The sequence below is a fragment of the Cebus imitator genome, unplaced genomic scaffold (genome assembly GCF_001604975.1).
Source record: "Cebus imitator isolate Cc_AM_T3 unplaced genomic scaffold, Cebus_imitator-1.0 Scaffold33, whole genome shotgun sequence".
Taxonomy (NCBI): Eukaryota; Metazoa; Chordata; class Mammalia; order Primates; family Cebidae; genus Cebus; species Cebus imitator.
The window spans coordinates 778,924-805,687 of NW_016107348.1; the positions used below are offsets into that span (position 1 = coordinate 778,924).

General features: G+C 48.2%; 1 protein-coding gene across 2 annotated transcripts in view; it reads left to right on the top strand.

Annotated features, from left to right (window-relative positions):
- The first annotated feature begins 1,476 nt into the window (after positions 1-1,476).
- FAM163A (family with sequence similarity 163 member A) overlaps positions 1,477-26,764 on the top strand; it is a 70,580-nt gene continuing 45,292 nt past the window's right edge. Inside the window, exon 1 of one of the 2 annotated variants that reach the window (XM_037737051.1) lies at positions 1,477-2,233. The gene's annotated coding sequence lies outside the window, so the exon portion shown is untranslated. The remainder of the gene's footprint in view (positions 2,234-26,764) is intronic. The other variant, XM_037737050.1, reaches the window with a different exon arrangement.

Consider the following 26,764-nt stretch of genomic DNA (forward strand, 5'->3'; position numbering starts at 1 on the left):
AATTTATCATGATCTAATAAAACTAAATATATGCATACCATATAGTCTAGCAATTCCACTCCAAGGTATACATCCTAAAGATTGTACTTACATACCAGGAGATACATACAAAAATCTTAGCAATATCATTTGTAATAGCCCCAAATGAGAAAAAAATCCAAATGCCTAAAGTGCCAGAAGGGACAAAGAAATTGTGATATGTTCATACAAGGGAATATTAAGTAGCAATGAAAATGAATGAACTACAGCTACATGTCACAAAGTAGATAACCCTTACAACCAGATGGAAGGAGAGGCCAGATGCACACACGAGTATGCATGCAATATTATTCAATTTATAGAAAGTTCAAAACCAAACGAAACTCAGCGGTAGTGGTTAGAGATTCCTACATTACAAATTGGTAGGAACTTCCTTATATACATTTGAATATGTATTTGAAGCTTCCTTATATACATTGGTAGAAAGATATATAAGGAAGTAATTACCATAAAGTCAGGATAGTTGCTTTAGGGGGAAGGGAAGGACTTGTGGAAGGGAATTGGTGGAGCAGGGGAACCTCTGAGGTGACAGCAATGGCGTGGGTGGTGTTCGGTTTTTGATTCATTAGGCTATGAAGGTATGTTGTCTTCACTTTTCTGTGTGTGATCGTTTATAACAAAACCACACACCCTCTTCATATGTCATTGTTTCGCCTTTGAGAGGACAAAGGAATATAGACATGAGCCTTAAGTGTGCTGAGAAAAGATGGCACCTGAAAACCTGAGCTCAAAATTCAAAACCTGTGAGGAGAGTTAGGGTAAAAAGTGGAGTGCTGCAAGACACAGACTTGCCGGAATGATGAGGTGGTGGCTTGCCTTGGAATTTTTTTTTTTTTTTAATAGTACGTTAGGAATAATAAGGTTGCTCCAGGTGCTAAATTTCTTACTCCCCTTCTTCAGAAGTTGGACCTAGGCCGAGGGTCCACGGTTTTTAAATGTTTTGGAGTTTTTTTTTATTTTGTTTTTCAAGTTGATTCCCTGATCACCTTTGCCTTGAATCCCCCTAGCTACCCTGCATAAGAAGAGAACTTTTGACGCAGTGGGAACGCTCCCTTCCGGAGCGTTAACCGGGGTGACCTCACCCCTCTCTCCTCGCTGTCTTCAGTCCAATCAAGATCAGAAAGCAGGATCAAGAGAAAGATGATCAGACCGGAACAGGTAAACGTTCCATATAGACACGCTTCGGAAGTGCGGAGAAGTAACAGCTTATCCCCCCTCGGGCTGTCATGTCCTCTCCGCTGCCCCTCTGAATTGCTGATGTCAGAACTTACTGGGTGGGGTACAGCACAGAAGCAACTCGTAGAATTTCACGACATTAAAAGGAGGTGATTTCAATCAAGAAATCTAGCGCATAATTAAGGTTTCTCCTCGTGTCGAGACATTGCTTCTCCCGTCCTGCCTCTTCCTGCCAGACCTCACCGCCACAGCTCCAATGACACCCTGACTGCGATCCCGCCCCACCACAAGGCTGGGGTACCCTTCAGCGGCGGGGACATCCAGGTGTCCCTGGATTTCCAGGGCACAGTGCGGGCCGGAAATAGGAACGCAGAGGAGCCCTTAGGGAGGCTCTCGAGGCAGTGCCTTTCCAGTGGACAGCGACACACCCTGGCCCCTAAGATTCTCTTGCTCTCCGAATTTTCCGTGCTGGGCCCGATCTGTGGCGCTCAAAGTCCTCTGTACTGAGGCGTTCCCAGGGCGCCCAACTCCCAAGTGTCCATTTCTTAGGCAAAAAGGCGGCGGGGCTGAGGAGGGGAAGGCGCCCGTTGCGCTGTCTCACTGAGTCTCTTCACTCGGCCCGCGTGCATCAGCCTCTCCGGCGGGGGATTCTCCCCGGACTCCGGCCAGCGCCAATCAGGTCGCGCGGTACCTGCCCCCAGCCCCGGCCACCTGGAGGGGCGATGAGGCTCCACTCCTGGAGCTGGGCAGTCCTCGGAGCACCGGGGAGGCCGCGGAGCCTCACGTGTGCCGCCCCACACTGGCGCCGGGAAGGACGCGCGCCGACCCCGTGGGAGCCGAACGCGGGAGTCGCTGCCCAAGCGGAGCTGCTCAGCGCGGTAACGGGTCGGAGCCTCCAACGCGCAGAGGAGCGAGCGGAGGGGCGGGGCGCGGGCGGGCGGAGGAGCCGCGGGGCACGGGCTCCGCGCGGGGATTGTGTCCGGCCACCGCGTACTTTCGAGGGCGCCTCTACATTCGGGTAAGCGCGTCCCGCTGCCTCCCTCTGCCCACCCCGCCGCCTCGAGAGTAGCAGTTCCCGACTGGGTCTGGGTCGGCTCCCGGCTCTCCCTCTCCGCGCCACCGGCCTCTAGCTCCGAGGGCCGCGGCGGCTCGGGGGTATCCCTGGTTTCGTGGCCAGGCCGCAGGTTGGGGCTGGACTCTCCGGGTCCCTGCCCCGGGGCGGTGCCGAAGGCGCTCTACTCAGCGTGTCTGCACCCACCGGCTTCTCGGCACCTTCGGCCGGGCCGGACCTCATGCGGACGCCGCTGCTGCTGCTGCTGCTGCACCTCGAGCCCGCCGCCACCCGGAGCATGAGGCGCGGGACGCCGGGGCGCGGGGGCCGGGACAGAGGACCCGGGAGGGTTGGGGCCCGGCCGGCGGGGGCTGCCGGGCCAATCCGCCGCCGCCGTCGATTTGTGCGTCCGGGTTCGTGTCGGGGACTCTGGGCAGCCTTGCTCCTGGGGCTCTGTTTGCTGGTGATTTTTCCTAAGTTTTACAAAATAAAGAGGGCGATGTGCCTTCGCGGCGCGGGGTCGGCATCCAGGCGGCAAGGGCCTGTGGGAACCGGCGTCTCGGCCAGCAAGTCTGGGGCCGGGATAGCTGGGGTGGCCGGGAGAAGCCAGACTTGCCGGTGGGGCCGTGGTCCGCTTGCTCCCAAGGCCACAGAGCTGGCGGCCGCACCAGGATTCCGGAGGGTCCTGCATGCTCGAGGCGCCGGCCACACCGAAGCCCCCGCTCCGCGGCCGGGAGGAGGGCCTAGCCAAGCAGAGAGCAGAGCGGCGAGCAGAAGGCAGCATCCGGACGAGGCCCGCATTCTGCTGCGGGGGCCCTGCTGCCTGGCCTGGCCGGGGTGGGGCGGGTGGAGGCCGAGCGCGGCACGCCGGGGTCCTGGGTGGGTGGCGTCCTGGTTCTCTGCGGCTCCGAGGGCCGTGAGGGGCGGCGGGGGTGCAGATCTGTTCCATCGGTCAGCGCCCTTTGGGTGACACATGCCAGCCGAGTTTGCCTGTCACACTGGTGTGGCGGTTCCTTTTCTTTGGGTGGAATTGTGGGCCCCTGGAAGTTTGCTCGTCCTGGCAAGTTTGACCTGACGGGGAGGCAGCATCCAACCTGCAGGCAGAGGCCTGCAGGCACTTCCTCCTGTCCTTTCCCCAGCCTGGACCCTCCCCTAGGCCGCCCAGGGGGCCCGATCCTGAAATTCTATGGGGGCCGCAGCGTGGCCAGCAGGGCTGACGTCTGCACAGTTGCGTCTGTGCCCCGCTTGGTCCTCCAGCCGCCGAGCCAGACACATGTTTGATGCCGTGTGGGAGACAAACAATGACCGCGGACTTCAGTCCGGCAAGTTCGCTTTGCCTAAGGTTGCCTAGGGTCTGGAGTGTCCCGAGGGGAAAGGCAGCTTTCCTTCTGCCCTAATGAGATACTTGGATGGAACAGACATTCAGACCTTGAAAGAGGCGGACCCAGGGGAAGGAAGAGTAAAGGTATATGTTCTGAAAAACGGAATTTCTCAGCCAGTTCTCTAGGGAGGTTCCAGCTGCCATGCCTGAGAGGATCGAAACCAGCAGGTACAGGGGCATGTTGGCGTCCAGAGGGGAAGTAATGTGTGGCTCTCGGAGGGTTCTGCGGGGGCATCAGGCAGATCAGCAGCGGCCCCTCCTCACAGGTTCCTGCTCTCGGGAGGAGCACAGTTGTTATTTCCACCATCCTGGGGGTGCAGGAGATAGGGCTGTACCTGTGTGGGAAAAGCCTGTGAAGTCCTTTTGAGTGGCAGGTGGGAGGGCCACAGGCCTGGATAGAAACCTGAGTTGTGGGCAGGACTAGCATTCCTGCCAGGGCTAGTGATCTATATTCAGTGACCTCATCATGCATACTGTTCTGGAAAGGCAAGGCGAGATGGACTCATGCGGGTGAGAGCAGGTCCCGTTTGGCCCAAGGATCTCTGTTTTTTCTCTAGCTTGCCGGTTGTAATTGGATGAGCCCGGCTTAGTTCAGGGAATGCCTCAGTCTGAGTACAAACATCAGCTGGTAGCAGGGGACCCTGGCTGGAGCACAGTCCAGCCCTCACCCAGAGGCCTATGCCGGGGTTTTCCTGATCTCCTGCAAACTTTAGAAGGCTAAGGTGGATGAGAGGAGGAGCTGGGAATCTTCTGGGAGTCATTTGGCTCTGGTAGGGCCATTCCAGAGTCTGTCCATTATGAAAGCTCCCCAGGGTTTAGAATCTGGCCTAGTGATTATTAACATTAATGAAAGTTGCTCCCACTTATTAAATACCTGCTATGTGCCAGACATAAGGTTTTGTAAAATTACTATTATTATCCCCATTTTTCATGTGAGGAAACTGGGTTTGGGGGCAGGGTAAATGATTTGCCACGATTAGAAAGCTACTCAGTGGCGGAGCCGTGCATGAAACCCAGGGCTCTCTGTTCCAAAGTCACTTGCCCTTTCCCAGGGCCACTCTCTTTCCATTAAGAACAGACACACATGTGGTAGGTGGAAATGCAGAATCGCCATGAATAAAGACTCTTGCTTATAGATCCAAGAGATATGTACAGCCCCATCAGACTCTAAACTTCGGAAAGCGCTGGCCTGGTAAACGAGATGTTCTTCCTTCCCTCCAGGACTCAAAGGTTTAAGTCCTACACAGAGGACTAATTTCTTTAATATGTAAAGTACAAATCTTTCAACTGGCAAACATCAAAGACATGGATAAACTGTTGATGTGGTTGTAGAAAAACAGGGACTTCCATATATTGCCGGTGGGAAAGTAAATTGGTACAACTTCCTTGGAGGGCATTTTTAGAAACACTTGTCAAAATCGTAAATGTCCATGCTGTCCGACCCAGTGATTCCGTTTCTAGGAATTGAACTTGCTGCTATCCTTGCATATGGGCACAAAGATATATGTCCATTAGAGCACCATTTGAGCTGTGAAAGAACAACTTACATGCTTACCCAAGGGGTACTTGTTAAACGTCTCATGGTACTTCCAGATAGTCAAATAGTATCCTATTCATTCGTAGAAAGAGAATGAGTAAGTTTGCTATGTAACTGATAGGGAATGATTTCCAAGACGTATGGCTAAGTGGAAAAAAACAACATACTAGAGTGTTTATAATATGCTGCTGCTCGTGTTATACAAGAGGAAGGAGAATGGTAGGATGTTTGCTTGTCTGTGTATAACTATAGACATAAAACCTAATACTACCTGTTGCCTCCAGGAAAAGTGGCCTATAAACCCTTTTGTACTTTTGAATTCTAAACCATGGGAATATGTTAACTATTTTAAAATCCTCTTTATCCACCCTATGCCTGATATGTTCCCTCAAACACTTCTCCAGCCTAACAGTGTGGGGTGACACACCCCACCCCCTTCAGGTTGCTTGAGAGGTTCCGTTTGGATTAAAAGCCAAAGGTCTGTGAAAGTGCACAGTGCCCATAATATCTGGGCCATGCAGAAATCTTTTGAAATATGCAGAGTTGTACTTGGAAAGCTGGGGAGAGGTGTCTTTGGACAGCAGGCTCTCTGAGCCGGGTAGGCAAGTTATGATCATCCAGACCTGAAAACAATATGCAGAAATAGAAACCACCCCTCTCTCTATTGCCCTAATGTTCCCTTGTACAAGATAAAGTGTCAGCAACTGGATAGCATTGGGCAAAGGAGCAAGAGGAACACTGTGACTGGACATTAGAGAGGGCAGAAGATATGTAGGAGGTCTATTTCTGGTGTTGCATTTGGACCTCAAAAAGGAGAAGAGAGAGATGCTTGGAAAAAAAAAAAAAAAAAAAAAAGGCTTGAAATTATCCTAGGGTCTAGAGCTGTTTTGCCCCAGAGAAAGAAGGAAGAATATTGGCACAGTTGTCACTGCATCAATCAGAGTGTCCTACATGCCCCTTTGAGCAATTTCTATCAGCACAGATGCCTGGCTCAGTTTCCCCTACTTTCAAGAACTCCCTTCTGCTGATCCCTTCCCAGGCTCCCTTCCCAGCCTGGAAGCCGATGGTTACACAAAGGGGATGGTGGCGGTATTGGATGCTGCTTTTCTTTTGGGGGTGGGTGATGGGACAGGCTGTTGAAAAACAGAAGCAATGGAAGAAGGGCTTGCTTCCAGCCACAAAGATGGGTCCTCCAGCAGCGTTAGGTGGAAAGCCTTCACCGAGAGCTTTCCATGTTTCAGGCACTCTGCTAAGCCCACACTGTGTCATTGCATGTCTTTATCTCAGGTATGTGTGAGCACCCAGGCTCTTTTCTATCAAGCAGCATGTCTTTCTGCTCCCCCTTCACTGACTTTTCCATTCTCTATGCAGTAAGCTGCAACACAGGCACAACTGCGTCACGTGGGTGCTTACAGACCCGCGTTTGGGTTTTAATAGCATGCGACTGAGCATTACATGCTTTGATGGATGAGTTGAAATTTCTGCAGTATGGATAGATTTGTGCAGGGCACAGTTCCGAAACAAAGCAGTCAGCGTCTGGGTCTGGATTTCCATTTCTCTTATTTCCACTTCTGTGTATGCATTAGGGCTGGGCTGAGTAGACTGTGCATGTGATGTTCCCCAGGGAAAGGTGGAGGAGGAGGAGGAGGGCGTGTCATTGCTTTGGTGCAGACACCAGTGGTGTGGAAGGCTGTGAAGATGAGCTTGTGAAGCCCTGTGTCTGCACGCAAGGAGAAAGGTCAGCGGAGTGGCCCCTAAGCCCAAAGTCTGTGCTGGGAGTCTGTCTGTTGTTTGGAAAAAAAACAGCCTGAGAGCTGAGAGCCTCATTCATTGCAAACCTCCTCCTTCTCATTAGCCAGGGTTCACCTCTGACTCTGTTTCCACTTCAAAAAGAAGCAGCTCTAATTTTCCCCAAATAAATTCTGGAGCACACAAGGCAGCTGCTTTTTCTTGTGCTGCTGTTGCCCGCAGTGGTGGGAGCAAGGAGCTGGGCTGGGTTCTCAGTTAGGGCTGCCAGAAGCCAGCAAGGAGAGGTCAAGTCAGAGAGCCCTACTGGTTAAAAAAAAAAAAATTCACCTTACGCCAAAAAAAATAAATAAGATGTTTACATAGCATATGAGTAGTGGGGGGCCAGTCTAACCACATCGAATTCAAAAATGTCTGTTGTCAGAGGCCCGAGAATACAGAAGGACGAGCAATGTGTGGTCCCCAGGCTCAGGCTGCCCACTGGCAGTGCGGGAGAGGAATGTTCACATCACCTGCAGGACTCTGCCAGCTAAAGAAGCAAACACTAAGTAGAGGAGCAAGTGACATGCCGTCAGGTGCACAGGGCTAACGTGAAGCAGAGACTGGTGCAAGGAATTCTGATAAGTTATCAAGTCCATCTTGGGGAAGGTGATTTTTGAACCGGGCCTTGAAGATAAAGCAGTGATTTTGATACACGAGCTCAGGAGAAAGGGCAGAACTCAGAGAACAGCTTGGTCAAAGACACAGGGTTCCAGGGTGTTTTAAAAAGCCTTCTGGGGTTTGGCCGGGCGTGGTGGCTCACGCCTATGATCGCAACACTTTGGGAGACCGAGGCGGGTGAATCACGAGGTCAGGAGTTCAAGACCAGCATGGCCAAGATGTTGAAACTCCGTCTCTACTAAAAATCCAAAAATTAGCCAGACACAGTGGCAGCCACCTATAATCCCAGCTACACAGGAGGCTGAGACAGGAGAATCACTTGAACCCGGGGGCAGAGGTTGCAGTGAGCTGAGATCCTGCCACTGCACTCCAGCGTGGGCAACAGAGTCAGACTCTGTCTCAAAAAAAAAAAGCTGTAGTAATTCCTCATTTACCCAACTTCTGCCACAGACATAATACGTGGCGTTTTTAATTACTTGTAGAATGAAACGTTTATATCCCCATAAAATAGTCAACTATGATTTTTCATGTGCGTGGTAAAATCAACAGGTATTGAAACAGACATGTGAAATCAACATTTCTGTTGTATTTAAATCTCCAGCTACTGTGTCACTATGACTATTTCAGTGGGAAGGCAGCAGAACACTGGAGTGAGAGCACTGGTGGTGAGGATTCAAGTTTGGTCTCAGCATTTTATTTGTTTGTTTATTCACTCATTCATGTACTCCTGCATTCCACAAACATGATCTTTGTGACCGGCCCAGAGGAGGGATGATTACAGAGAAAGATGGAGAAGGAAAAGCATGGTCTCTATAACCTCCAGGAACCCACAATACCTGGAAGAGATCACAGAAGAAGGTAGTAAATGGCATCATAAAAGCAGGGACAAGGGGCTGCGGGAGAACATAGTATGTGCTTAATAACTAGTGGTGGCTATAATGAATACACAGCATGATAAGCAGTAGCAGATACCACCAAGAAAACAAATCAAAAGACTAAAAACAAATTCCTTGGATTTGGCCAGTGGGTCTCAAAAATGTTTATAATGTTTATAAGTGTCATAAAACCCATTGAAACCATGGAGCTCTTTGGAGAATACCATGAATTTTTCATATATTAGAATAACTGAAAATATAATTTTGAGCTAAATCAGAGAGCTCAGTGTGTTAAATCAGAGAGCACAGGTAACAAGTGTTAAGAAAACTATGAGACAAAGCTTTACATTGAGAATATTCTCTCAGCTCATTAGTTGTCTATGAGTTGGAGAATGACTACCAAGATTCTATTCTAATGCAGGAAACCCTCCGTCCAGCTGGTAGAGCACCAGGGCTCCACAGAAGCATAGTTTTGGCATTCAGAAGGTTGTTGATGACTTATCAGTGACATTATCAGTGAGTAGTGAGGCCAGGAGCTAGAGAGGGCTGGGCTGAGAGTGAGGATTGCATTGTTAAGATGCCAGCAGATGTTTACTGAATGTCACTGGACAGACAATGTTGGAGGCAGGGGAATAGGAGACAGTCAAAATCCCCAGCCTCATGAAGCTTGAAGTCATTCAGGGGAAACAAATTTGTCACAAAACGAATATAAAGTAACACTGCGATAAAAGCTATAAAGTCAAGGTGCTTGGTATTCTAAGAGTGTTTATTAGGAGGCCTGGGGCTATTCAGGAAGGAGCTGGAAGTCATCCTGAGGAAGTGATGATTGAGCTAAAACCTGAAGAATGAGTAGGAGCTAAGGAGATGAGGAGAGTTTGGGAGATAGAAAGGATATTCCTGGAATGAGCAGAGACCATAGCTACAGAGAAGATGGCATTTTGAAGCCAGTAGAATTAGAATTCAGAGAATGAGAGGGGAAATCATACAACATGAGCGGAAGAGGTAGGAAAGGGTTAAACATGCGTCATCTCATCAGCCACATTAAGGATTTTGAGGTTGATTCTAAAGCAAGGGGTAGTCACTGAAGTACTTGAGCAGTAGGATGACAGTCAGATTTTCTATTTCAAAAAGGTGACTTTGGCTGTATAGTTGAACAGTGTACTTGAGGTGGTCATGAGAAGATCCAAGGAAACCTGTTACGAGACGCTTGATGTAGTCCAGGCAAAAAGTAACAGTTGTTTAGACTGGAAAGTTTATAGTCGAGATGGAGAGACATAGACCTGAGAAGTTCGAGAGGGTAAAATGGAGAGGAAGTGATGGTTTGCTGTGAGAGCTGAGGGAGAGGGGTGTAGAGGATGAGTCCCAGACTTCCAGCTTTGTACCAGTGGGTGGTGGTGCCATTTCCTGAGACAGGAAACAGTGGTAAAGAACTAGGCTTTGGGGCAAGCATGGTGAGTGAGTCTCAGCCAGGAGACTTTGAACCATCTGAATAGAGGGTCAAGAGGACAGGTGGATATACAGGCAGGAGTTCAGAGGAGAGGTCTGGGCAGGAGCTACACCTCTGTTATTGATCGACTTATGACCTATGCAACTTACGACCATTCGACTTTACGACCACAATCGCTAGCCACGACTGCTCCGCGTCTGGCAGCACAAATGTTGCCCAGCTGGGCCTACGACAGTGCGGACCAGCCTCCGGCAGCACTACCATCTCCGCGTGCATATAGCCTACTCAACTTACGACCAAATCGTGTTATGACCGGTCTGTTGGAACCAATCGTGGTCGTAAGTCGAGCACTAGCTGTACAGGCAGGAGTTCAGAGGAGAGGTCTGGGCAGGAGCTACACCTCCGTTAGCCATCAATATCCAGGGGTAATTGAAACCGTGGCATGGATGAGACTGGCTAGGGAGAGAGGGTGGGCTCAGAAGAGAAGGCCTGGAATTAAGCCTCAAGTAGAAGAGGGTGGCCCTGAAAAGGAGACAGAGAAGGATGAACCAGAGAGACTGGAGAAAAACCAAGATAGGGGAATGTCGGGAAAGCCAAGGGCAGAGCATTTCCTGAAGTATTGGTGATTGGGTTAGGAAGAAGGTGGAGTTGGTAATCAATGGGTGTAAAATTTCAGTTATGTTAGGGATCTGGTGTATGACATTGTGCTTATGGATCATACTGTATTGTGCACTTAAAAATCTGTTAAGAGGGTAGATCTCATGTTAAGTATTCTTACCATATTTGTTGAAAAGCCAGTGGAAAGGGCACGGTTAATGGAAAAGTTATTATAGATGAAAGGAAGGTTAATTCATAGTGCCAGTTTCCTTACACTAGGGTGGACAGCGTCAAATTGCAGTGGCGGGACGGGTTTTAGGAGGAAGAGGGACCACTGTTCTGGGGAATAACCATGATACCTGCCCCACAGAGTTGTAGATGGTACATAGAAAGCCATCTACAAAGGAGGCTGTTTAACTTTTTTTTTTTTTTTTGAGACGGAGTTTCACTCTTGTTAGCCAGGCTGGAGTGCAATGGCGCGATCTCGGCTCACCGCAACCTCCGCCTCCTGGGTTCAGGCAATTCTCCTGCCTCAGCCTCCTGAGTAGCTGGGATTACAGGCACGCGCCACCATGCCCAGCTAATTTTTTGTATTTTTAGTAGAGACGGGGTTTCACCATGTTGACCAGGATGGTCTCGATCTCTTGACCTCGCGATCCACCCACCTCGGCCTCCCAAAGTGCTGGGATTACAGGCTTGAGCCACCGCGCCCGGCGTTGTTTAACTTTTATCTTCACTGTCAGTGGCTAGCTAGCACAGGGCTGACCACGTGATTGATTTTAACATAAAATATTCACCATTTCTGCCAGGTGGATAGTCCCTCAGAAGCGGAGGGACATCTCTCTCTCCACCACTGCCTTATTTCCCGTCTCCGAATCACCAGTCTCTTTTCTCCAAGCACTTGGGAGCCTTTCCACTACTCCGTGCTGGAGGATTTGTATGTGGTGCTAAGCCAGGGTAGATTCTATTAGGGGATTTAATCATACAGGCAGGGCACTAAGCCAGGGTGAAGGGAGAAAAGGTTTAAGTAATTTAAGAGCCGAATCTCATCTGACCTTGCTTATACACAGAAGACTTTGGAACTCATTCCTCCAGTCCTTTCATAATGTCTACGGAAGCCAGCTTTGCACCAGGCCTGCACCCAGGGCTGAGACACACAGATGAAGAGGAACGGTTCCAGTACTCATGGTATTAATCTGATAAGATAGATGTTGCAATGGCTGTATCAGAAAGCGCCAGAAGTGCAGGAGAAAGCGCCTAGTTGTGCCCAGACCAAGCAGAGAAGGCTCCTTAGAGCAGGTGGTGTTTGAGCTGGGACATGAAATGAACATCTTTACAGAGAAGCAGGAAAATGACCTTTCCCGGCAGAGAGAGGGCCAAGAGGCTTCAAGAGATGGCAAGAGGAACTGGGAGCCATCTGCAATCCAGTGATGTCAGAATATGAAATGGCAGGTTATGGTGATGAGAGGCTAACCAGCAGCCTGGTGTGCTGCCTGCTGGGCTAAGAACCCTGACTTGACCCTGTAGATGTGGAACCACTGTAGATTTTTTAACAGAGGCTTAACACCTTCTGTTTTACATATTAGAAAAATCACTCTAGGCTGGGTGCCGTGGTTCATGCCTGTAATCCCAGTTATTTGGAAGGCCAAGGCAGGCAGATCACTTGAGCCCAGAAGTTCGAGACCAGCCTGGCCGACACAATGAAACCCTGTCTCTACTAAAAATACAAAAATTACAAAATACAAAAATTAGCCAGGTGTGGCAATCACAGCAGGCACCTGTAATCAGCTGCTCAGGAGGCTGAGGCAGGAGAATTGCTTGAACCCGGGAAGTGGACACTGCAGTGAGCTGAGATCATGCTACTGTACTCCAGCCTGGGTGACAGAGTGAGAGTCTGTCTCAAAAAAAGGAAAAGAAAAAAAAAAAAGGAATGTCACTCTAAAGGATTCTTCTACTCTAGTGGTCAGTGGAAGAAAGGGTTTGAGTATAGGGGTGGGGTAGAACGGGGATGGAAGAGGGTTTAACCAAGAGTCACCGTGATTGGAGGCAGAATGGTTGGTCAGGAGACTGTGCGGGTGTCCGGGTGAGGGTTGACCAGAAACAGTTTCAGTGATAAGGGTCCAAGGTGGGGCCACAGTAGCAGGTGAGTGAAATAAAAGGAAAAGCCACTGGCAGTAAGGAGATTTTTAAAATGTGTGGCTAGGATGTTACAGAGGTCATCTTATCTCTGTGCATGTTGAAACTTTCTAGGTTGATGGCAGAATTTTCAAGGAAGGGGAAACAGCTGCTGAAGTCCTCAGTGAAGAAAAGTCAGCAGCGGGATGGGGTTAGAGTGAAGAATAATCACATGGCACAGGCCTCAAAGGAGTGAGGATTTTTGCAAGACAATGGAAGTAGAATACTCTCATTCAGGAAAACAGAATCATTTTGTGAAAGATTTGAACTGTTGCTTCTTATTTCCCAGGTGAAGCCACCACCACAAAACAGGCAGGGCCTATTTCCAAGACGCCAGGCCACTGAGAACTGCTTGGCAAGCACATACAACCTTACAGATGGGTGCCCATGGGTTCAAGGTCTCCGAACTTAGCTGAGCCCTCACGGTGACTCCACAATCCGTGATGAGGTCTTTGCTGGGCTTCCTTTCCCAGGCTCCTCAGAGAACCATCCCCCACCTCTTTGCTGAAGTCTTGCTGACCCTGAGAATCTGTTCTCACTGTGGCAAAGGAATGAGGTGAGCAGCACCCTTTATCCCACGGTGCCGAGAGTTCAACACCAGGCTTCTCTTAGCAGATGTGTCTCATGGCTGCCTCATTTTCCTTTTGGGCATCTACTCTAGGCCCAGTACTGTGCTGAGTACATTGGAGGATTCAGCAAAATACTACACGTGATCCATGCCCTCAAAGATCGCAAAGTCTTATCAGAAAAGCCAGACGGGTCCATCTGGAACAGCAGGCGGCAGTAATGCCGTGTGTAGCTGTTTAAGGGTTAGGGTTGAATAGTCAGGGAAGAAGGTAACTGTATCGTAACTGTCTAGTCAAGAAGTAATGAGGAGCCACATGGAGACGATAGTATTTGTATTTACATATAGACAATGTCTATAGAAGAAGGGACAAGCTCTAGAAACACTTAAGAGAGAAAATGCGTGGGACCTGGAGATTGATTGGATGTGAGGGGAGAGAAAGAGGGACAAATCTAGGACTTGTAACTCACAGGGCCCTGGGCCAGGATGGATGGTGGTGCCATTAATTAAACTGTAGAAATACAGGAGGAAAAGCACTCTGGGGAAAGAGCAGGTAGATGCTAAGATCTGTTTTAGACCATTTGAATTGGAGATTCCTTTGGGATATCTCAGAATACAATGTCTAGAAGTCACTTGGCAGTGCAGGTCTGAAATTCAAGGAAGTTTGAACCCAGAGACCTGGCTTTGGGAATAATCCACAAGCAGGTGAGTGCCTAAGGCAGGCACAATGAGGCAGTAACAGAAATCTGGGGAAGCTCCTGGTTATGGGGGATGTGTGGAGTCAGGAGTCAGGGAGGGAACAGGCAGTAAGGCACAAGTGGAGCCAGAAGTAGTGTCAGACATGGTTGAAGAGGAGAAAAGTTAGGGACAGCAAGTTTCTAGTAGGAGTGTCTAGCCATAGAAGAGTGTTAGGGATGGGCAGTTTTGGGGTCACTGAAGGCCTTTTTCAGAAGCAATTTCAGAATAGCAAGTAGGAGGAGTTGGAAGCCAGATTTCTGTGAGTTCAGAATAAACATGTTGCAAGGACGTAGAGACAGCAAATTTGTGCAGATATTGGAGAAGATCGGCTGTGGCTGGGACAGAGAATTGCAGCAAAAGCTGGATAATTGCCGTGAAGGTGTGGCCAGAGCAAGTACAGGCTTTTATTCCTGGCAGTTTTGTTGGGAAGGAAAAGAGAGATAGTTGGGATAATAGCTGTGGGTGGGATGCGAGGAGAAGCAATGGTGGTTTTTTAAGAGTAGAAGAGGGCGGGCGCGGTGGCTCACGCCTGTAATCTCAGCACTTTGGGAGACTGAGATGGGTGGATCACCTAAGGTCAGGAGTTCGAGACCAGCCTGACCAACATGGTGAAACTCTGTCTCTACTGAAAATACAAAAATTTGCCAGGCATAGTGGCAGGTGCCTTTAATCCCACCTACTCAGGAGGCTAAGGGAGGAGAATCGCTTGAACCCAGGAGGCGGAGGTGGCAGTGAGCCAAGATCGTGATCCTGCCATTGCACTCCAGCCTGGGTGACAGAGCGAGACTCTATCAAGAAGGAAAAAAAAGCAGAAGAAGCTTGGCCATGTCCTTGGACTGAAAGGTAGAGTGAAGAGGTGGAAAGGGGAAAGCCCAGGAGTTCGAGACCAGCCTGGCCAACATGGTGAAACCCCATCTCTACTAAAAGTACAGAAATTAGCCAGGTGTGATGATGTATGCCTGTAATCCCAGCTACTCGAGAGGCTGAGGCAGGAGAATCACTTGAGCCCAAGAGGTGGAGGTTGCAGTGGGCTGAGATCGTGTCACTCACTGCAATCCAGCCTGAGCAACAGAGCGAGACTCTGTTTAAAAAAAAAAAAGAGTGAAGAGGATGGGGATCAGGTGGAGGTATGAAAAGAACAGAGGTTGGAATGGTCCCTAAGGGAAATTGAAGTATTGTGAACTTCAGTTTCACAATTAAGGATTCAAGTGTTTGAGCCCAGGCAACTGAACAATGACTGTGCTGACAGAAATGGGAATTGTTGTGGGGAAGATGCTAAGAATGTGTTTGAACCTGTTAAGTTCAGGCAATGGCAGAAAATCTATGGAAACAAGTCCTGCACATGTTGACAATATCTCAAGGGTGTATTAAAAGCCAGCATCCTCTCCAGCTTCCAAATTCTGCTAACAGAACTGCAGAGCCAGCCGCTAGGCAGAACCTGGTGGTGACTTCCTCCTACAGAAGAGGTGGTAAACCAATGAGACATTCAGGAGCATGCTGTGTGAGAGTCTCTAAGCACAAAGCCCTATAGGCTTATCGATGCTGATGTTATTATTGGATTCCTGATGCCTTGTTAGTTGAAAAGGTCATATGGGGAAAGTAGGCTGGACAACAACTTCTGGTACCTTTTTTCCTTTCTGTCTGTCTCTATTAGCAAAGCCCTGCTCAGAGAACATGCTGCAAAAAACAACAGAAAGAAAAAAACAGCAAATGCCCCACCCCAACCTCATCACCCTTTCTCTCTGCCCCAGCTTCATGTCTACTCATATTTCTAGCATACTTCATACCTTCTCTTAGTTGGTAAATTTGAGTAGAGGTGAAAGGCGTAGGGCTTCTTTGTCCACACATATACAAAAAGGAGGTCCTTCTAGACACTTTCCTTCCTCCACTCACTAGCTGCTTCATTAGTGCTCCTGTCCTGTTCCTCCATCCAGGACCAACTTTTAGCAGGTATGCACTGGTAGGGCCATGCAGATTCTTAAAATTTTTACATACTTTCTCTTAAGATGGTAAATGACTACTTCCTGGAGTTCCTTGAATCCTCCAGTCCTGGGGCTGCCTCAGCCTCTTCCTTAGGACCCCCAGACTTCCCCACAGTCCAGCAACCAAAAGGATAATCGTTGGCACAGCACAACCTCCTCATCCCAGCTCCAGCGCTATGGTTGGCATTTCTGATTGATCATAATGTGCCCTACTAGTTGTTAAATAGTTTTAATAGCACCCCTGCATCCATCCATCGATATTTCCATTCAGCTACATATCAAGTCCTTGCTGTATCTCAGACGCTGGGCCAGGTGCTGGGGATACACTATTGAAAAAGTGTTCACCTGCCTTTGCAGAATGTACCGTGTAGAGTAGGGTTTCTCAGTCTTGTTGCTGTTGACATTTTGGACCAACAATTCTTTGTCATGAGTTTTCTCGTGGAGTGTAGAATGTTCAGCAGCATCCCTGGCCTCTGCCCCTAGAGGCTAATAGTTTACCCCCGAGTTGTGACAACCAAAAACATGTTCAGACATTGCCAGTTGTGCCCTTGCAGAGGCAAAATCACCTCCCATCCCCGCCCACATTGAGAGGATGAACAAATGATCAAACGAATGATCACAAAAACTAAAAATACTGTTGAACAATATGAAGATGCCCTGGAGAAAACAAGGAGGCTGCCATGAGCGAGGATGAAGGGAGACTGACCTTGGGTTCAACTATGAAGCAAGGCCACATGGATGAAGTGACACTTAAGCCACGGCCTAAGGGACAAGAAGGAGCCAGTCACATGAGGGACAAGGACCAAGCATTCCTGGCAAGAGACCATCCCAATGCCAGGAAGGGCTTTGGCTGTTTGAAGAACAGAAAGAGGGCTCGTGGACTGGGGATAGGGACCAAAGGAAAGTGGGGTGGAAGGTGGGACTGGGGAGGTGGGTAGGGGCTAGATTCTTTTTTTTTTTTTTTTTTTTGAGACAGATTCTCCCTCTGTCACCCAGGCTGGAGTGCAATGGCACAATCTTAGCTCGCTGCAACCTCTGTCCTCCAGGTTCAAGTGATTCTACTGTCTCAGCCTCCCAAGTAGTGGGATTAAAGGCAGGTGCCACCATGCCCAGCTAATTTTTGCATCTTTTGTAGAGACGGGGTTTCACCGTGTTGGCCAGGCTGTTCTCAAACTCCTGACCTCAGGTGATCTGTCCACCTCGGCCTCCCAAAGTGCTGGGATTGCAGGCGTGAGCTACCGCACTTGGCCTGATTCTTTAGGGCCTTGTAAAGCTTGGTATTCTAAGAGTAATCCAAATGTTCGTGCAGTGTTTTCAGTAGGAAAGTAATGGGTACAGATTCGTGCTTTATGAAGATCATCTGTCTGCTAAGTGGCAGCCAGTGGGGAGATGGTTATGGCAGTCCAGGTGGGAGTCCAAGGGTAGCCTGGAGTGTGGCAGCAGAGTCGGACTGTTATGGATGGATTTGGAATTTGCCTTGTGTGTTTCTGATGCTTCGCACATGTTGGTCATGACCAAGGGTGGAAGTACTACTTCTGGGACCACCTTTACTTTATTCAGTAGCATTTATTGAGTGCCCATTGTATGCCCAACGTGTAAGACTGACCCAGGGAGCTCAAAATCTATTAATATTAGAGACAGACACAAAATGATAACCAAGTATAGAGATGCCATGATTCTATAAGCATGAGGTGTTGAAGTCCATGAAAGGGAAGCTAATCTAACCTGGGGGAAAACTGAGAAGATGACACCTAAACTGATTTTTAGAAATCAGCTAACTGAGTGAAGTGGGGGAGAGTGGGCATGCCAGGCCCAGGACAACCCAGCAAAGATCCAGAGGACTCCAACAGCATGGCAGGGCAGAAGCATCAAACCCAGAGACAGGTGAGAGGAGACTGGAGCAGCTGACAAGAGCCAGATCATGATAGCAAATGCAGCCCGAGGCTCCAGGAGCAGCTGATGAGGTGGCGAGAGCAGAAGCAGGGGCAGTGTGAGGCTTCCAGCACTGTCTGGTCTTCTCCGATACATACACCCTTGCTACCAGGGGGGCACTTTCTAAAGACTGCAACTGCTTAAGACTGCTCAAGGTCCATTTCTTCTTGTATGTCCCACAAGGCCCCCCACAATCTAGCTCTGGAATGTTCTCTTACCACCCCACTCCTGGCACACCAAGCGACACTTACTTTTGCAAACAGCCACTCTCTTTCACACAACGTGCCTGCACACATGCTGCTCCCTAACTCCTTAAAGGGAAAAGCACAAGATTGTTCTGACAATTAAAATAATTGATATCAGCTGAAATGTTTCACAGTGGGGGATTTCTTTAGTAAACCAACAGCCATTTAAATGATGAAGAAACATATTTTACATGAAAAAACAGTCATAATATATTACAGCACATACACAGTATAATCTTGGTAAGTGTATGTGTGTGTGGATGAGGGTATAACAAAATGTTAGCTATACTTATCTCCAAGTGGACAGAGTTATAGCGAGTTTTAGTTTTATCTTTTATGTATTTTAATATTTTCCTAATATACAAGTATTACTTTTATGATAAGAAGCAAACAACAAATAAAGCTGCTCTAGGGATCTGGCTAGCAATGCTCACAAGAGCGATTGACCTCTGGCTGGTGACCGCCACTGCACGTTGTAGACACAGCAGTCTTTTTCTCCAGGAGGGTTACAAGCTAGACTAATTCATTAAGTGTTTTCAGTCCCGAAGATGACAGGAGCCAGGAAAGCATAAAGTCTTGTTGCTACGACAGCCAGTAGCCTTGATGTCTGTGTGTTTATTTATTATCTGGACTTTATGTATCCATCCTCCCAGAAGCTCCAGGAGCTTCCCAGCTGACTTTGATACAGATCACATTCTTAAAATAGCATAGTCCATCAGTCAGAATAAAGACAGGGCCGGCTGACCGGAGGATTGAAACTCCAAGAACACTGTCCTAGGAGGCAAAATGAACGTGGGAGAGAATATTGGCTGGGGTCGATGAGGTGTTAGGGTAATAGAGGACTGAGCAGCAAACTGGATATTTGGGTCATGTCCTTTAAGCTCGTAATGATTGAATGCCTTTGTTTGCATCAGCTATTGAGCATAGCCCTAAGCACAGTCTTCCCTTTTGCTCACAACAGTTCTGGGAAGAAGTATTCCCATTTTAGAGCTGTTGAAACTGAGGCTTGGAGAGAAGGAATTACTGGTGAGTCGCAGAGCGTGGGGTTTAGCATAGCCATTTCTGTCCTGGACACCCCCACTCCTCCACTTCCCTGCTGAAAGGGTGCCACGTAACCGCTGGGAATTTTAAAGCTTGGAAAACGTCCTATTGATTTTGGCAGGAAGCAGATGCCAAATGCTCTTGTTGAATGAATGGTTGGATGAATGAACAAAAGAAAGAATGATTTTAAAAGGTCATATAATCATATCAAGGCAGGGAGAGATAATCACGTTAGAAGCCTATCTCATAGAGTCGCTACAAATGAATGTGGCAAGGATTCAATGGTTCTTTCTGTTTCCTACCCAAGATTTAAAAGTAGATGCCTGTAATGAGAGTAAACATCAGAAGAGTCTTTTTCCAGGGCTGCAGAGAATTGGGATCATGCTGCGTATGTGGGTCAATGAGTCCTGTCATGGTTTGGGGGAGGAGAGGTGCTCGCCTGGTTGAGCTCCCATGCACAAAGCTGGATATCTGCGGTTTTCATTTGCAGATTAGTTACAACATCCTCCCCTGTCCTAGCAGTGTTCCTACCTCACCCACGGTCTAGAGACACAGAGAAGGAGGAGGCCAGGACAGCACAGCTTCTTGGGCCACATGTGAGGGAAATGCTCTCTCTCTCTCTTTTTTTTTATATATATATTTTGTTGTGTTTTAGGTTTTTGGGGTACATGTGAAGAACATGCAAGATTGTTGCATAATACATGGCAATGTGGTTTGCTGCCTTCCTCCCCATCACCTATATCTGGCATTTGTCCCCATGTTATCCCTCCCCAACTCCCCACCCGCTGCTGTCCCTCCCCTAGTTCCCCCCTACAGACCTCAGTGTGTGATGCTCCCGTCCCTGTGTCCATGTGTTCTCATTGTTCAACACCCGCCTATGAGTGAGAGCATGCGGTGTTTGATTTTCTGTTCAGTGTCAGTTTGCTGAGAATGATGGTTTCTAGGTTGCATCAAATGAAGAGCTGGTTTTCTGAAACCTCAGGAACGCTCAAGACTGATTATTGGGTCAGCAAGTAGACACTGAGGGAGGCTTCAGTTCACATCCCTTAGCTCCTTAGTCATCCTTTCTGTGCAAGAAAAGGCTTGAATATACCTTCTTCCAGCTCTGCATTAGCCAGCAGGGGAATGAGGCCACTGTGAACACACACTGGGAGCCTAGTGGAGAAATACTTCAGGCAACATGACGATGGTCCTTGTCTTCCAGGAGTTCCCAAGGTAGGGGAAGAAAAAATAATTTTCCTTCTGTCTTTCAGAGTTCATAGCTGGGACTCGCTCTAACAAAACACAGATAAACAGGAGAAAAATAAATGGAAATTTGTTAACACGTATACATCATCTCTCCAAGGGAGATACTTAGGGAAAAGATAAGTAAATCTCAAAGAGGTGTCTTGGAATTCAGGCTTAAACACCATCTTCAGCTAAAGGCAAACAAGAGAAGAGTGGGTGGGGGGGGCAGTTATGGACAGATGACCAGGCAAATTACCAGAATAATGTCTGTTATGCAGGTGTAAGCCCGCCCCATTAATAAGACTTTCTCGTGATTAAGTCATGCTTCTCCTCCTGCTACAGACACCCTTACGAATGGTGACTTCCTTTACAGTTGTAAATTTCCCTTAAGAAAGGGTAACTTCTCTGTTTTCAGAGCTTCTTCTGTATCTGTTGTTTCTCAAAATAATCCGCTCAAAATCACCCTTATGCCAAAGAGTCCTATTTTGGCATGGCGCATTCTGAGCTCCCACAACAGCTTCCTTGGAGAGAGAGTATGCACTGACTTTAGCATCACAGAGCAGTGCCATTGAAATAATTGCGAAAAACTTGTGAGCGAAGGGGCTGCAAAACACTGGACTGACTAGTTTCTTCTTCTGAAAAATGAAGGCAGTTGGGATGGACTCTACTTCTTCTTACTTTCCTGCTCTAAAAATTTATAATTCTTTTTTTTTTTTTTTTGAGATGGAGTCTCACTCTGTTGCCCAGGCTGGAGTACAGTGGTGTGATCTCAGCTCACTGCAACCTCTGCCTCCTGGGTTCAAGCAATTTTCCTGCCTCAGCCTCTTGAGTAGCTGGGATTACAGGCATGCACCGCCACACCTGGCTAATTTTTGTATTTTTCGTAGAGATGGGGTTCACCATGTTGGTCAGGCTGGTCTCGAACTCCTGACCTCCTGATCTGCCCACCTTGGCCTCCCAAAGTGCTGGGATTACAGGTATGAGTCACTGCACCTGACCAGAATTTGTAATTCTTTAATCACAAATCTCATAAGTTTCATCAGGAAAAACCTGAAGATTTAGCTGATTTCTCAGAAAGGGCATAGGAGACTTTGGAGGACCATAAGCTCAGCCTGAGAGGAGATACAGGGTTTCTGGTGGTAGGTTGTAGAAAGTCCCATTTTACAGATGCAGAAACTGGAGACCAGACCTCCTCCAGAAAAATGACAGAGAAATCCTAATGCTTGGACCTGTGCAACGGCTACAAGACAACTGCCTTCCCTTGGCTGAGGAGAGTTTCTCTCCCAGAGGACTTAGCTGGGTGTTTGGAGGGGTCTGAATTCCTCTCCCTGCTTTTTTGCCAGTCCCATCCAACTCAGATGGGGAACTGCTTTCAAACATTATTTCTAAAAGACCGCACACATGCAAAGAGCTAGAGAGCGCGCACTCTTTGTATTTTATTTGGGGAATCATAACGACTCTCCGGTGAAATAGAAAGCTGAACCAATCAAGCAGTCTTCCCAGGGCTCAAAAGAAACAAGTGTCACAGAACTGGCTGGCAGCTCTGCAGAAAACAGAGCTGATGGGGACACCCGTGTGAGTGTGGTTGACCTTGACAAGGGAGACACCAGGCAGTATTTTCCTCTGCCCGCTTTGTCTCAGGACCTCGGTGGTGTGGCGTTCACTAGCAACAGGCTTTGGGTCATCCTCATGACATCTGGGCGGAAGGGGTGGGAAGGACGAGGCAGATAAGAATATACCCATTTGAGGAGCAGGGAAACTGGGCCATAACTGGGGAGTGAAGCTTGTTTGAAGTCTTGTGGATAGGCTTTGGGGTTCTTCAAATGAAACAGGTTTCTCAACCTCTCTCTCATTCAGTGCTCCAGCAGCTCAAATCTGCACTCTCAAGGATTTCCTATTAAATTTAGTTTACTGTCCTTATGCTACCCCTCCATAGTAGACGAGGTATTGATAGGGTAACCAACTTGTCAAGGGCTCTCCCAGTTTTAGGACTAAAAGTTTGAAATCCGGAGAATTCCCTCAGTCCCTGGCAAACCAGGACGGCCGTTCACCCTAGAGGTCGGTAACTGCTTCAGAGAAACGCCTGTTGGGGGAGACTGTTTCTGGAGGTGCTCTCACGTGGTCGTTGAGAGCACGGTCTCTGGGCACATGCTAGGGTGCAAGTCCCGGCTCTGGCACACATCCACGTGACGTGGGGCAAGTCATTTGACCTCCCTGTGTCTCCGTTGCCTCATCTGTAAAGTAGGGATAGTGACAATCTGTACCTCAAGAGGTTGCTGTGTGAATTACATAAATCCATATGTGAAATGGTCTTTTATTTAAAATAGTGCCTGTCTCACAGAAAGAGCTCAGTAATTGTTAGCCATGATTACTTTGTCAGCATCTGCCAGTGGACGAATCACAAAGATCCCGGGACCTTGGAACCGTTGGGCTGCCTCCTTAGATTTCATCTCAGTGCCCCCAAACTGAAATGCACCCCACAAGTTGTAGGAGCCCCTTCCTTGTCTACCTTTCCCCTTTCTTTCTCCCCCGACAGCTGCCACTGGTGGAGGCTGGTTTGCTCTGTGTCAAAGTGGATGTCACCCTGCCTCACGCAGTGGCAGGATTGGAGGACGGCAGGTGTGTGGGTTGCAATCTCCAAGTGCAGTATTCTCAGACTTGAACACGCACACACAGCGCCTGGGCATCTTGTTAAATTTTGTGAAATGTGGATTCTGATTTGGCAGGTCTGGGGCGGGACCCAGAATTTTGCATTGCTAATAAGCTCCCAAAGATACTGCCAGTCTGGGACCACTCCGTGTGTGCCCGGCCACATCATGTGTCAGCCTGTGGGAGTCTAAGTAAAAGATGGTAATATTCTTGCCCAGCTGAGGACCCTAAAATCGAATTATTGCTGAGGACAGGGGTGGGATTTGCTTAGATATGCTGTGAGTGTTTGAGGGCAGCAGCTCAGGGAATGGTGAAGCCACCAGGGCAGGAAAGGCCTGTAGGGCCAGTGCTGAGATCTGTGGTATTGCAGGTAAAGGTAACAACATTGGTTAAGGAATTGAGCTTTGGGATTTTTTTTTTCTGATTTTAAATATCAGAGCTGGTTTGAGACTATTGCTTAAATAGTCTAGCTCTCTTACATCCATGAATTTGCTCTCTTAAATGGTGGACAAAAGGTGTAGTGCCCCCCACCCAGTGCCTGGGAGTGACACACGGTGAGTGTGACTACAGAAGGTTCAGAACGGCTGGCCTGAAATGACAGAAGTCCCCAAAGCTGGGCCTCCAGGCTTCCCACCCGAAGACTCCCTCACAGAGCATGACCTCGCCTGGGAGGGATCTGACACTTTCTGAGCCACCTTGGAAGGGCTCTTATGGCTCCATTTATCCAAATGGACAAAACCATCCCAAACAATCTGGGTTCCAGAAATAAGCCTCAGAAAACAATCCAAGGTGAAGGCCTCAGAAGCAGAAGGTTTTCTCTGGCTTTGCCCCGCCCTCCTGTCTCCGTCCCATCTTGCCCCAAGGCCAACCATCGGAACTAGAATCTCCCTTCCTCAAGGCAGGTCATAGAAACCAGAACCCCTTTTCCCCAAAGCTAACTGTGAAACCTAAAAATATGACCCTAACTTGCCCCCCGCTTTCCCATAAAGAAAGGATCTGACTCACCTTGTTTGACTGTGGGTCATGAGACTCCCCCATTCCAGAGAGGGCGCTGCCCCACGCCCAGAGGAAGGACTTCATGCTCAGAGGCGCCAAAGAGAATCCAGACCGGCAGGCCTGGCTGGGTTTCTCCACTGGGACTATTAACATTGGATCACTTTCGTCCACACATATTTCTGCACAGCTCCCATACTTTGTTGAACCTAAGCATGAAAATGAACAATTTCCTCCTGTATCTTTGGATCTTCATTCTGAAGGCTCCCGGGGACACAGGTTAAATAAATTTGTATGCCTTTCCTCCCGTTAATCTGCCTTTTTTGAGTTGATTTTTCAGTGAACCTTCAGTGAGCCAAGGGAAACTTTCTCTTTAGACCCCACGGCACAGACAGAAGTTTCTCCTTGTGCCCCGTGGCCACACACATTTCAGGTGCCCTTTACTCCTTTTTCTTTTTCTTTTTTGTTTGGAGATGCAGTTTTGCTCTTGTCGCCCAGGCTGCAGTGCAATGGCATGATCTCGGCTCACTGCAACCTCTGCCTCCTGGGCTCAAGCGACTCTCCTGCCTCAGCCTCCCGAGTAAATGGGGTTACAGGCTTCTGCCACCACACACCTAATTTTTGTATTTTTAGTAGAGACGGAGTTTCACCATGTTGGCCAGGCTGGTCTTGAACTCCTGACCTCAGGTGATCTGCCTATCTCAGCCTCCCAAAGTGCTGGGATTACAGGTGTGAGCCATTGCGCCCAGGCTTTACTCCTTTTTTAGAGCTACAAACAGGAGTCCCCCCTGCCATCCTTCTCCCCTTGTCATCCCTCAGAGGTATCGGGTGCCAAGACAATATGGCTGTCTAGTCTAGTACCATGAATCTGCCCTCCGCTCTCTGGCATGTCCAGATTCCAGAGAAACCTTCCCAGGAGAGGTCACAGAGAAAGGGCTAGACATGTTCAAGTCCAGTCCCGCTCACTGTTGCCTGGCTTCCCTTAGGCCAGGCTTGTGCTAATTTGAAAAATGGTCTTATGGTAATGAGCGCGAAAAGCACTCTGCAGACCAGGTTCCCTGGGAAGACATTCAGGGATTCAGCCTTTCCCAGCTCCCACCCCTCTCCTGCCAGCTCTCAGCATGGTGCACTTTTAATCTCCCACATGGCTGCCAGTGTACTACACATTTGTATCTGTCACTTCAGATCCCCCCGCATGACTGCTCTCAGCCAACTGGGAGCCTTCTCTTTTTTTCCCCTAGAATATTCCCTGAGGACAACGCAGCCCTTGATAAAGGCTTCCACTTCCTTTTGTTTCTCTTGGAGAGAAACCTCCCCCACACCAAGTCCCTTCCTCCTACCTTAAAGAGCCTGCCCAGGCCCTGGCACCCCCTGCCTGCAGCCTGTGGCTCCAGGTACAACTTCCCCCACAGAAGGAGAATCCTGGTGCTCCAATGCCCTCCCAATACAGGTCAATGTAACAGCATCTCAGAATTTTACCATGACTCTCCAATTCCTATAGCCAGAAGGGACCTCAGAAGTTTTTAAAAAATGTATTGTGGGGGAAAAAAAAAAAAAAAAAAAAGCACATGACAATTAAGTTTCCCTCTTAACCATTTGTAAGTGTTCAGTGGTGTTAAGTAGAATATATACTGTTGGGCAAAAGATCTGTTGGGCAAAAGATCTCTAGACAATTTTCATCTTGAAAAAGTGAAACTCTGTAAACACTAAACACTCATCTCCCCTCTCCCCTTTCCACAGTCCTCAGCCATCACCTTTTCTACTTTCTGTTTGTATAATCTCGACTACTTTAGATATTTCATATGAGTGGAATTATACAGTATTTGTTCTTTTGTGAATGACTTATTTCATCTAGCATAATGTCCATCCATGCTGTAGCATATGACAAGATTTCCTTCTTTTTTAAGGCTGCATAATATTCCATTGTATGGAGATATATATATATGGATATACTTTTTACCTCTTCATCTATTGATAGACATTTGGGTCACATCCTCAGAAGTTTTTTTAAACCCTTTATTTTACAACTCATCACCCACATAAACAAAGACCACACAGCTAATAAAACCAAGACCACACGGCCAGTAAGTGTGTGCTATGCTTGCCCAAGACCACACAGCCAATAAGATGTCTGTTTGTACAGATTTTTATTGCTGTCTTCTGGATTCTGGCAACAGCATTTAGGAGCTCTGGTCTAACGTGGGGTTAGTCAAAATAGGCCCTCCAAGATTACTAGAGGCTGCAGGGGCAGGTGATGGTGGCAGGGCCAGCCCTGATGACTCTGTGCCTGTGAGAACATCCAGCTTTGGTTTTGGTGTGGTCAACTGTCTTATGCGTATGGAAACTGGATTTTTAATGATGCTAGGGCATCATTGTTCATTTGTTTTAGTGCATTAATGGTATTGTTATATGTTTTTTAAAAAGACTTTTAGAGGCTGGGCATGGTGGCTTACACCTGTAATCCCAGCACTTTGGGAGGCCAAGGCAGATGGATCACGAGGTCAGGAGTTTGAGACCAGCCTGGTCAATATGGTGAAACCCCGTCTCTATTAAAAATATAAAAATTAGCCAGATGTGGTGGCATGTACCTGCAGTCCCAGCTACTCAGGAGGCTGAGGGAGAAGAATTGATTGAACCCAGGAGCTGGAGGTTGCAGTCAGCTGCCCATGTACTCCAGCCTGGGCAACAGAGTAAGACTGTCTCAAAAA